This window comes from Onychomys torridus, chromosome 6 (genome assembly GCF_903995425.1).
Source record: "Onychomys torridus chromosome 6, mOncTor1.1, whole genome shotgun sequence".
Taxonomy (NCBI): domain Eukaryota; kingdom Metazoa; phylum Chordata; class Mammalia; order Rodentia; family Cricetidae; genus Onychomys; species Onychomys torridus.
The window spans coordinates 24,730,710-24,742,963 of record NC_050448.1 but is presented as its reverse complement, the minus strand read 5'-3'; the positions used below and the strand labels follow the sequence as shown (position 1 = coordinate 24,742,963).

The 12,254-nt window shown below is 32.2% G+C and overlaps 1 non-coding gene across 1 annotated transcript; it reads left to right on the top strand.

Moving 5' to 3' along the window:
• The first annotated feature begins 9,954 nt into the window (after window positions 1-9,954).
• LOC118586515 lies at window positions 9,955-10,061 on the top strand. Its single transcript, XR_004945383.1, has one exon. It is a non-coding gene; the product is annotated as a U6 spliceosomal RNA (small nuclear RNA).
• Window positions 10,062-12,254: the final 2,193 nt, after the last annotated feature.

Genomic DNA, 12,254 nt, shown 5'->3' with positions numbered 1-12,254 from the left:
CTGTTTAGTTGTTCTTCAAACATTAATGCTTTGGAGAGAGATTCTGTTGTCTTAGATCCTTAAGAACATCTGAGGCCCATATAGCTTCAACACCTGTGAAGTTTCCTCCTGAAAACAGGTGCTGCCACTTCAAAGCACTGCTATTGTTCTTTGCCAAACATATGCCACCAAATAAGAAATTATTAATATTCTTTATGATGTTTAAGATCATCTCGCACTATGTGTTTTTGAGGGAAATAAAGTCTTTTGAACTCAAAGATACATCTGTGCACATTTTGCTTATCTGAATTTAGATATTTAAGAACAATTTAAGAATTTAAGTTCAGAGTCAGTGTGGATATGGTGCAGTACTGTTAAAAGGTAACACTTGGTGATTTTATTTCTCTTCTTAATGTTAATGAAATCATTCTCCTTAGAGCTACATAAGAATCATGTAGAGATAAGTCTCCTTAATGGAACACTATTACTAGGTTGCTATTTTACTTATAAAACAAACTGCTTACAAATATGCATTTCATAGTGAATATACATTTCCTGTGTCTTTCAACACGTATGTGCATAACTGCCATTCAGTCTAATGAGTCTGTGTATAAAAGCTTCCATACTAAGCTGATGATAAAAGAGAAACTTAAAATGTGTCCTGGTGCAGTGGATACAGAGCAGATTTCCTGTGTATATAAGTATGCAGGAAACAAAATACTACACTGATTTCTGTAACCTTTTGAAAAAAGTCAAGTTTAGGTTTATAATAAAAGTGAATATTTAAATCTTGAAATGTATTTAAAAGAATAGTTTAGGCATTTGGCTTCAACTACACTTAACAGTTCGAACCAGAAATAAGAACAATGATGTGATATGAAGAATGTAAGTACTATATAGTGTCTTTCACTTAATAAATTATATATGAGAAGGGAGCTTTATAAAGAAACTATTCTAGACTTTGACATCACCCAGATACACTGTTTCTATGAACTCTATTTGGACTAAACTTTAGAGTCCTCCATTCTCAGGAGATATTGATCACTGATTTTCATATCAGGGAAAGTTTTAAATTCTCGTTACCTATATTGTGCCCTAGACCAATAAACTTCATATCTAGAGCCTCTAAGTTCAGACTATGGCATCCGGTGGTTTTGATTGTGCCCCACAAATGTATCATATGCCTCCAAGTTCAAGAAACATCTGTACAAAATGTAAATAAAAATCAGGAATCATCAGATATGCCTAATTTGTATTAATTTCCCTATAGTGGAGGATCTACTCAAAGCATTTTAAAACACATATATCAATTATTTCTTTTATTCTGTTGAGTTCTAATCTATGTTCATCATATATGCCCTTTTATAACTATATGTGTACATGTTTTACTAAAGTTTTAAATACCTATTTTATCCCATAAGACAGCAAAATATCATTAATTTTTAAAATTTTAAATATTTAACAGATAACATCACTAGTAGCTACAAACTTTAAGTTACAGTTAGACAATTGGAATAAACTTGAAAACTACATGAACCTGAATGTGTACACTACAAACATATTCATATTTCTCCTGTGTACTGTCATATATATATATATATATATACATATATATATATATATATATGTTCAAAGGTGTTACTCTATTACTCATGTAATTTAATTTTGAAATTATGCAAAGAAATATTTAGCTATTTTACAGGACCTACATATGAATGCATAAAATGTTAAAATGAATATTAGTGAAAGGTTAGTAAGTGGATAAGTTTTCATAGTAATTTTATTTCTTAGGAAAATTCACAGTTATTTTAAGAAGCTATTTAATACAATTTTTGAATTTCAAAATAATTCAAACATTGGCTGATTTTAAAATCTTGGAACTTACAGACTACATGAGTTTGAAATATTTGCTATCAGTTAATGCTGGCAATTTTATTGTTGTTTCCTACAGGCAGGATGGTTTCAAGACAGCAAAACTAAAACCACAGTTTCATTTTATCTTTTTCTGACACAGACACAAAGATTCATTTTATTCACAGGCAATAAGAACAAAGTGTTGTCTTCTATATGTGGTAAGAGAAGAATTTGAAGATGTGTAACTATAATTTACATACAAAGAGAGTGAACAAGCAACACTGAGCACATTCTAATGAAGAGGAACATTGCTTTAGTAGTTTACAAGGTGCTAATAGAAACACAAATATTCAGTGACACTACACTGTCATTTTGGAACCAAGTCAATTAGAGAAAGCAGAAACAATAAAAAAAAAATGGACTCATTATACGTAGAGATTTGTTTCTATTAAAATGCTTTTGATTAAAAAGATGTTTATGACAATAATGTGTGTATATAAGACTGGGTTATGTTTTACATTAAAAATAGCATGATGCCAGATATTTAGAATATGTGAATTTGCTGCATGCATATCCTGAGTCCTCCAATTACTAAAAAACTATTCATTCCTATTTTGTTTTATATATGCACTGCAACTAAAACAGTTCCACAAATTAAAAAAAAAGTTTATGAAAACTGTTAAAATATTATGAGGTAATTTTCATAATTTTATTTAAGGGATATTTGCATATACAGAAAATTTAAACAATAAACAAGCAATACCAGAGTTTTGTGGTGCTGGAGAGATGGCACAGCAGTTAAGATCTTTTTTTTTTCCCTCCATTCAGAGGGCCTGTATTCAGTTCCCAGCACTTGCTTGGTCACGCATGTCAATTTATAACTTCAGTTCCAGGCATGCAAAGCACCTTCCTTACTCTGTGTTTACCGGAAAAAACGGGATTATAAAACACACATTCATGCCAAACACTTTTATACACAAAATGAAAAATACATGTATTTAAAAATGTAATGAGTACAATACTGTTTGTTAAACAAAATATAAAACTATAAGATATATCAGAAGCAAAAATGACTTCCATTTTTCTATTTCTATTCGTATCAAAATTACTTTGATCATTTTTTATGTTTATCATAAAAAAGATTCTCATCAACAAAAGCTTGATATCCTGGTCATTTTCCATGATATTTGGACTTGAAAATGATTGTTTCATTCTGTTGATCAACTTCAGTTGATTAACTTTAAATTTGATTAAATTTGAAGCCAAAGTTACAAAGATAAAGAAATCCTTTAAAATTCACTTCATGTCATGATAAATCACATATTCAACACTTAAAATTTTCCTGATATTTTATTCACAATTATAGATTTGTATAATTTATAAGTTGTAGGGTTCTAAAATTTAGATAATCAAACTATTTTCTTAAATTATATATAAAATTAATGATAATCAGTATAATACAAAATGTAAATTTTATCTATTAATGACATCAAATAAATACTATGTTGCAATTTTGTTTCATTTGCTTAACAAAATGAAATTGTCTGACAATTTAGTTACTATTCTTTGCCAGAAATTTCCACTTATCTAAATACTCAGGCAATTCAGGTAGGGATGTATACACACATACACATACACACACACACACGCACACACACACACACATGCACACACACACACACACACACACACACACACACTCACACACACACACTAATCCATGTGAATGGATTTACAAAAATTTTCCAATTATAATTGATCAATGTTCTTTCATTTGTTGATTATAAATGATTCTATTAAATATGAATTTTAAATATTAACATCGATCATTTTCTGGTCTAAGTATTTACACGATCTCACAATTCTGTATGGTTCTAGCATGAACTCTTAATAGAACAATGTCTGAGTGGCTTATACCCTTTAAGCACAGATTTTCAGTATAGTACATAGGATATTTAGGTTGTTATTAGGAATAGGCTTTGGTGTAGATGACTTTGACTATGTGTAATCCCATCACTGATAAATGCAGGAGTATTTGCCTTTGCAGGAAAATGTTTTAAACAAAGATTCATTTACACAAGACTTGCATTGAATGAAGCATATAGTCTAGGATGGCATGAAGCTTGTAATCATCATAACTCCACCTGCTGAATCCTGGGCATACAGGACATATGCCAATAACTTGGTTTTATTCTCCCCATAACATCAATACTAGGACACCATGTGTGTTAAGCAAGCACTCTTATCAACCAAGCTACACCATCAGCTTGCTAAATGACATTTTTATTTATAATATTTACAATTTTAAATGTGTTTTTGATAATGAAACCCCATTATAAATCATGAAGCATTTGTATTGTGAATATATGCATATATTTACGTAAAATGCAACAGCAAACACACACACACATATACAAACAGCCAAGTCTAGACTGATGAGGGTATAAATTGTGAGAATTTTCTTTTATCTGTGGGCATTATGGACTGTACCTAGACAAAATTAAATAGCTATGATGTTACTAAGCAAAATGAAATTACAAGAATAGTGTAATATGTGATGTAAAAAGCCTAATGAAACAAATGAATGTGGACACACATGAACATGTATATGTGGAATATATATATATATATATATATATATATATATATATATATATATATATATATATACCTCATATCTGTAACACACATACTATCTCATATGCAGAATATTAATGGGTAAATGTAAAATATGTTTGTTGTTTCTATTTCCTGAAATGCATATATGTTCATTTGTTTGTTTGTTTTCAGTGCATTCTGAAGACAAACATCTTTTAATAAGGAAGACCCTAACTTATGGGTATATATTTAAATTGCACATGTAAAAACAATGCATTTTTCTCTAAAAGTACCAGATGTGTAACAGTTTCTGAAATGAACATAATAAACATTTCACTAATTTCCCTAATGCCCATATCTTTGACCTGTTCTCTTGAATTAAAGAAAATCCCCATTATTTTTTCTAGTTAAGTTCTTATTTACAGAGCTATTTAAGTAGTTAGAACCATGATAGCTCATTAGTCAGTGATTAACTGTCTGCACACACAGCCCAGGATGGATTCATCCCTGACATCTGTGATTAAGTGCCATTTGGAACACATTACCACAAGGACACCTTAGAGGAAATGGTTTTGTGTAAATTAAATTAATGCACAGCTTAAAGAATATTATGAATTGGAGCATGGGGTGGATTTTCAAAAATACGTGGCAATTGTTTGCAATCTCTTTGCAAATGCCCTTTATTTGAAACCGGGAGAATTCAGCTTGGTGTGTTGTCAGCTATTCCTGTCACTTCATAATTTCTTGGCATATTTTAAGTTTTGAGTGGAAAAACGATGAATGAAACCGTCATATCAAATTTTCTAAACATGATCTAGTAAGAACAAAAAGGGTATGTAGTGACTGAGCATTGTAACAGTGTTGCTCTCTGCCAACAGCATGGCTTTCCTTCAATAGAGTTTCACCATAATCTCAAGCTTGCTCTAAAGTCCCCTGCACTTCAAATAAGGGAGAGCATTTTGGATGCCATATATGAAGAATCTGAGTGGGGAAGGGTCAAAAAATGCATGTAGGAGCTAGAGATAGTTCAGTGGTTAAGGACTCATACTATTTTTTGCAGAGGACATTGCCAAGTTGTACACAACTTCTGGTACCTCCAGCTCAAGAGAATTTGACTTCCTATCCATGCTTATCTGTGTACCTTCACAAATGTGCTTGCACACACACACACACACACACACAATGAGGATATGCATAAACATAAATAAAATAAATCTTGTTCAAAATTATGTAATTCTAATATAACATTTCAGTTTTAATACAAGAATTTAATATTCATTGAAAAATATATTGTGATTTTTTTTATAAATATAGCAGAATGGAACATGTAAAACAGTTTGGATCACTATGAAATAATAGATCTGACAGAAAATATGGATGAGTGTTGAAACATTTACAAAAAAAAAAAAACTGAGAAATCTGAACTGTACACTTTTTCCTCAGATCCTCAGACTATAATTCTTAGAAAATAAAAAGTGAATTTTGCCTTGAAGGATGCAGACAATTTTGCCAGGTTCTATGTCTGAATCTGTTGAGAGAGAATACACAGAATCCTGTAACAAATAAGAGGGGTCATAGTCATAGATGAGGGTATGGAACAACACAGAGAATCAGAAAATTATATTTGCCAGCTAAGCCATGCTGCAAGAGAGTCCTTTCAGACGTGGTTATTACTTCCCTTGAAGAACTGTGGAACAATGAAAAGACATGGCAGCCTCAATGTGGTCAAGTTCATTTTATAGAGATCATTAGACTCTGGAAGATGAACAGTGCTGAAAACACTAGGGATGTGAGCAGATAGGCTCATGAAATGCATGGAATTGTTTCAGAAACTTTGATCATGCATATGCATGAAGGTTTCTGGTCATTAAATATAAATGAATAGAAAGAACACATCTATAAATAGAGGTTCAGTACTAGATGTGAATCCAAGGAGAACTAAATGGGAATTAACTTGAAGTATAAGAAGTCTGAGTTTCAAATGTAGACAGATTGTTCACACATAGAGAGGGCAAGTCCCCTGAAATTGAGTAAGATAATCAAGGAAAAATAATTCAAAGTACCAATGGAGAGAGGGGTAAAAATATTTTAAGGAAGATCAACTTTAATGAAAAGGAAAAGCCACTTATGCAAATATTTTCATGAGAATTTAAATATCCATTACATCATCCATTTGTTTGTTTTTAAAGGCTAAGTCTCTCTCTCTCTCTCTCTCTCTCTCTCTCTCTCTATATATATATATATATATATATATATATATATATGTAGATAAAGATAGATATACATACATAGATATATGTGTGTGTTGCATAAATGTGATGACATTATATTTAACCATGTATATATAATTATACATGCTTATGTGTATTGATGAGCGGTTTACAAGTACACTGTCACCTTTTTACTAAGAGGAACATCAAGCCAAATATAAAAACAACTAGTAACATTTTTTACCATCATATTGAATAAAATCTGTATTAAAAGTATATGTAATATAGTATATGTAATATTAGATGCAGTTGTGCTAATCAAAAGCACTTAGTTATGATAAACTATATTTAACAAGTTCTCAAAATGTGTGAAGTTAGTAAATATGAGAAGAGTTTAGAATTCATCAAAATGAGAATGTTGAAATTCTGTAAAAAGTAAGAAAATTAAACATTCCACTCATAGGAGTGTACTATCAGAAAATTTCCACTAAGAAAATATATAATGATAACAAAATAGTTAATAATATAAAAGTCAAGTCATTAAAAAGAAAAAAAAAATTATTATTAAGTTCTGGTTTTATCTATTATATATATATATATATATATATATATATATATATATATATTCAGTTGATACTTGATTGTCATGAAGCAATCTAGTTTCAAAAGTCTTTACTAAAATGCCCTTTCATATCTAAGAACAATGATTGAATACTTCTATGATACTCATTCTTTCACAGAGACACTTAGGTAAGATTTATTTAGTTGTCAAAAAATATTTATTTTGTCCATGAACTTGTCATTTCACCGCATTGGATGGAAAAATGAATAGATGTGAATCTGAAGAATGATGAGGGTCCTGATAAATTTACTGACCCTAGATGTCTTATAACCATAATATTGCTAAAATGTTTTGAAAAAGAAACTCTTCATTCTAAACTATTGGAAACAAAGAAAAATGAAAGTAAAACTATGTAATTTTTGAAGCGGACAAGGTATATTTCATATGCTTATTTGGACCATTCTTTTTTACAATAGCCTGGGATAATACCTAGTCAGCAAAATGAATTTAACTCTTGGATTGTTTCATAATAAATGTTATTGTGTAGACTACTATTTTATGAACTGAGAATATAGAAAGACCCAAAATTCAAGTGGGGCCTTGAGACGCTGATATTTACACTTGGACAATAGTGCTGCCCATGTGTTCATGTGGTATGTACTGACTGGAGAGACAGTTCAGTGGTTAAAAGTACTTCATGCTTCTACAATGATCAGTTCAGTCCCCAGCACCCAATGATAGTTAACAACTGTACCATAGGCTTGCTTTCCTGGGCTGGTTCAGCGTGATATCTTCTACAACCCAGGACCAGCTCAGCTATACAGGTATGACACCACACACAGTGGGGTATGTGTTCTTACATGGATCTTCAATCAAGAAACTGCCCTACTGACTTGTCTACAGCGTATTATTATGGAAACATTTTATCAGTTGAGGTTTCTTCTTCCCAGACCATTCTAGCTTGTGTTAAGTTGACTAAAACTAATGGGCACACCAGTGATTACTGAGTTTGTACTATTATGTAATTGTTATACATGTAACAGAAAAGTTTAAACCTTTACTATAACTAAAATAATATTCATTTTTGTGTTGTTTGTGTTTGTTTTTGAGACAGAGTTTTTCTATGCATCTCTGGATGTCCTTCAACTTGCACAGTAGACCTGTCTGGCCTTAAACACAGAGATCCACCAGCCTCTGCTTCCTGAGTGCTGGAATTACAGGTGTGCATCACCATGCTTGCCTTAGAACAGTATTCTTGAATTAAAGATTAGAGAGGAGGCAGAGGGGAGATATAGGAAGTAGCACACTGCATGTTGTTTTGATTAAATGTTGAGTAAATTTGTAGTTTATGATATTAGTAAGAGTTCTGTTCTTTAGCATAACATAATTTAGAGAATGACTCTCTCTATGCATATCAAAAGGGGCCAACTGTGATTGGCTATAAACAGGAAGTCTGAGAATCTAGTAGTTGCTGTCTTGAAAGCAGGGTTTGTCAGCTAGTCTTTGGTATACACTGGGATCCCAAAGACTTGGGCTTTAATGCCAGTGAAGGAACTGACTCTTTAGCAAGGAGAGAGCAACAGGCAAAGAGAAAAAGCTTATTTCTTCCATGTATATAGGCTTCCAGCAGAATGTATAGTCCAGAGTAGAGGTGTGTCTTCTTGCCTCAAGATCTAGATCAAAGAAATACATTTTCCCTTTTTGAATGATCTGAATCACATGTGTGACTTTCTAATTCGAAGTCCCAATTTGAAGTGGATCTTTATACTACAAATTAAGCAACAACAAAAAAAAATGCTTCACATGTGTGTCCTCCACTTTGGACTTTTCATTACAGAGTTAGTCAAGTTGACAGCCACGAATTGGCATCACAAGTCCACCCCTTGTCAACTTGACACACACCATATTTCCTGAAGCCATGAATAATTTCCAAATGAAAAAAATGCCCAGGTTATAATAATGCCTAAATATAATATAGCTATTTCAACCACAACAAGGGACACATTATATACTTAACTAGGTCATAGTTATGCCTATATGAAAATAAGATTCATGCAGTTAACTCATGACACTCCAGATAAAATATTTCTGATATAAACCAGTTTTTATTGATTTTCATCAAAAAATAAGATTAATGAATGTATATTGATAATGTGCCTGACTTGGTTTGAAAACAGAACTGAGATGAAATAAATATGAATTTCAGTATTATCTAGAAATGTAGAATTGGACAGTGGAAATAGTTTAGTCCTATAACAAAGTTTTTGTCCATTAAGTGTAAATGTCATCCTTGGAACAAAAAATACATTATCAACATACTGTTCCATGATCTGACCAAGGTATATTATTACAATGTGAAATATTATATTTGGAGTAACAGAAAAATAAAACTTACAAAATGTACCCAATTAAGAGTCTAATACGTAGTCTAACATAAAGACTGATAACATGGAAATATTCATATTTTATCTATCAGAATTAGAAAGGCAATTTGTAATATTTTACATTTAATGTAAAATACGGGTTTAAAATAATTTTAAAAATATTGACAGTTTTGAACAAGATTCTAAACTAGTCCACATACAATGGCTCTTACATATTCTTCATTTTTTATTGAGACACAGAGCAGAGATACTATTTAGCCTCGACCACAGTAGTTTATTCTTGAAACAACTGCTTGTTAACAAAGTTCCATAGAGCAAATCGTTCAACTTTAACCATACTTATGCAAGGTTAGAAAGCATTGTGTCGGTGCTTGCTTTGGCAGCACGTATTCTAAAATTGGAATGATACAGAAAAGATTAGCATGACCCCAGCGCAAGGATGACACTCAAATTCATGAAACGTTCCATATTTTTATAAAGAGCAATACAGCATCACCAGAACCTAGCCCTTCTCCAACAGCTAGACCTGAACATCACGGAATGGAAAAAGAAGAAGAAAACAACCTTATACATAACATCATGAAGAGGCTAGAGACTTATATACAAGAAATCAAAACTAAAGTGGAAGAACAGACAAACAAAAAATGGGAAGAACTCTATAAAAATCTAGAAGAAAGGACAATTAAAACAGAAGAAAACAATAAGTCCCTGAAATAAAAACATGAAAAAGCAAGGGAAATAGTCCAAGACCTGAAGAGAGAAATAGAAAAAATGGAGAAGACACTAGCAGAAGGAATACTAGAAATATAAAATCTGAGTAAATGAACAGGAACTTCATAGGCAAGTATAACCAACAGAATGCAAGAGATGGAAGAGAGGATCTCTGGTGTTGAAGATACAGTAGAAGAAATAGATTCATCAGTCAAATAAAACACTAAAACAAACAAAGTCATGACCCAAAATGTCCAAGAAATTTGGGACACCATGAAAAGACCAAACCTACAAATAATAGGGATATAGGAAGGAGAAGAATACTAACTCAAAGGCACAGAAAATATATTTAACAAGATCATAGAAGAAAACTTTCCCACATTAAAAAACGAAATGCCTATGAAGATACAAGAAGCCTATAGAACAGCAAACAGACTAGACCCCCCAAAAAAGTCCCCTCACAACATAATAACTAAACAACTAAACATACAGAATAAAGAAAGAATATTAAGGGCAGCAAAGGAAAAAGGCCAAGTGACTTATAAAGGCAAACCCATCAGAATAACACCAGATTTCTCAATGGAGACTATGGAAGCCAGAAGGACCTGGACAGATATAATGCAGACACTAAGAGACCATGGATGCCAGCCTAGACTAATATACCCAGCAAAACTTTCAATCATCATAGATGGAGTGAACAAGACCTTCCAAGACAAAACCAGATTTAAACAATACTTATCCACAAACCCAGCCCTATAGAAAGCACTAGAAGGAAAATCCCAACCTAAGGAATACATATAAACTCATGAAAACACAGGCAATAGATAACACCACAGCAGAAAACCCAAAGAAGAGAAGTACACACACACTACCACCAAAAAAAAAAATAATAATAACTGGAATGAACAATCACTGGTAATTAATATCCCTTAATATCAATGGACTTAATTCACCTATAAAAAGATACAGACTAACAGAATGGATGTAAAAACAGGACCCATCTTTCTGCTACATGCAAGAAACACACATCAAATTCAAAAACAGATACCTCCTAAGAATAAAATGCTGGGAAAAGATTTCCAATCAAATGGTCTTAAAAAGCAAGCTCGTGTAGCCATCCTAATATCCAGCAAAATAGACTTCAAACTAAAATCAATTAAAAGAGATGATGAATGACACTACATACTCATCACAGGGAAGATCCACCAAGATGAAGTTTCCATTCTGAACATTTATGCCCCAAACACAAGGGCACCCACATATGTAAAAGAAACTTTACTAAAGCTTAAATCACATATAAAACCCCACATATTAATAGTGGAAGACTTCAACACCCCACTTTCACTTCTGGACAGATTGGCCAAATTGAAACTTAACAGAGACATAATGGTGTTAACTTATGTTATGGCTCAAATGGAATTAATCAATATCAACAGGACATTCCACTTGAACAAAAAAGAATATATCTTCTTCTCAGCAACCCATGGAACCTTCTCTAAAATTGACCACATACTTGGCCACAAAGCAAATCTAAACATATACAAAAAAATTGGAATAACCCCCTGTGTATTATCAGACCACTGTGGTTGAAAGTTAGATTTCAAAAACAAAAAGAACTACAGAAATCCTACAATCTCATGGAAACTGAATAATGCTCAACTGAATCACCAATGGGTTAAGGAAGAAAGAAAGAAATGAAAGACTTCCTAGAGAACAATGAAAATGAATACACCACATACCCAAACTTATGGGACACTATGAAAGCAGTGCTGAGAGGGAAATTCATAGCACTAAATGCCCACATAAAGAAGCTGGAGAAATTTCACAATAGTGACTTGACAGCACACCTGAAAGCCCTTGAACAGGAAGAGCAAAGTCTCCCAGGAAGAACAGATGCCAGGAAATTATCAAATTGAGAGCTGAAATCAATAAAATAGAAATAAAGAGAACAATACA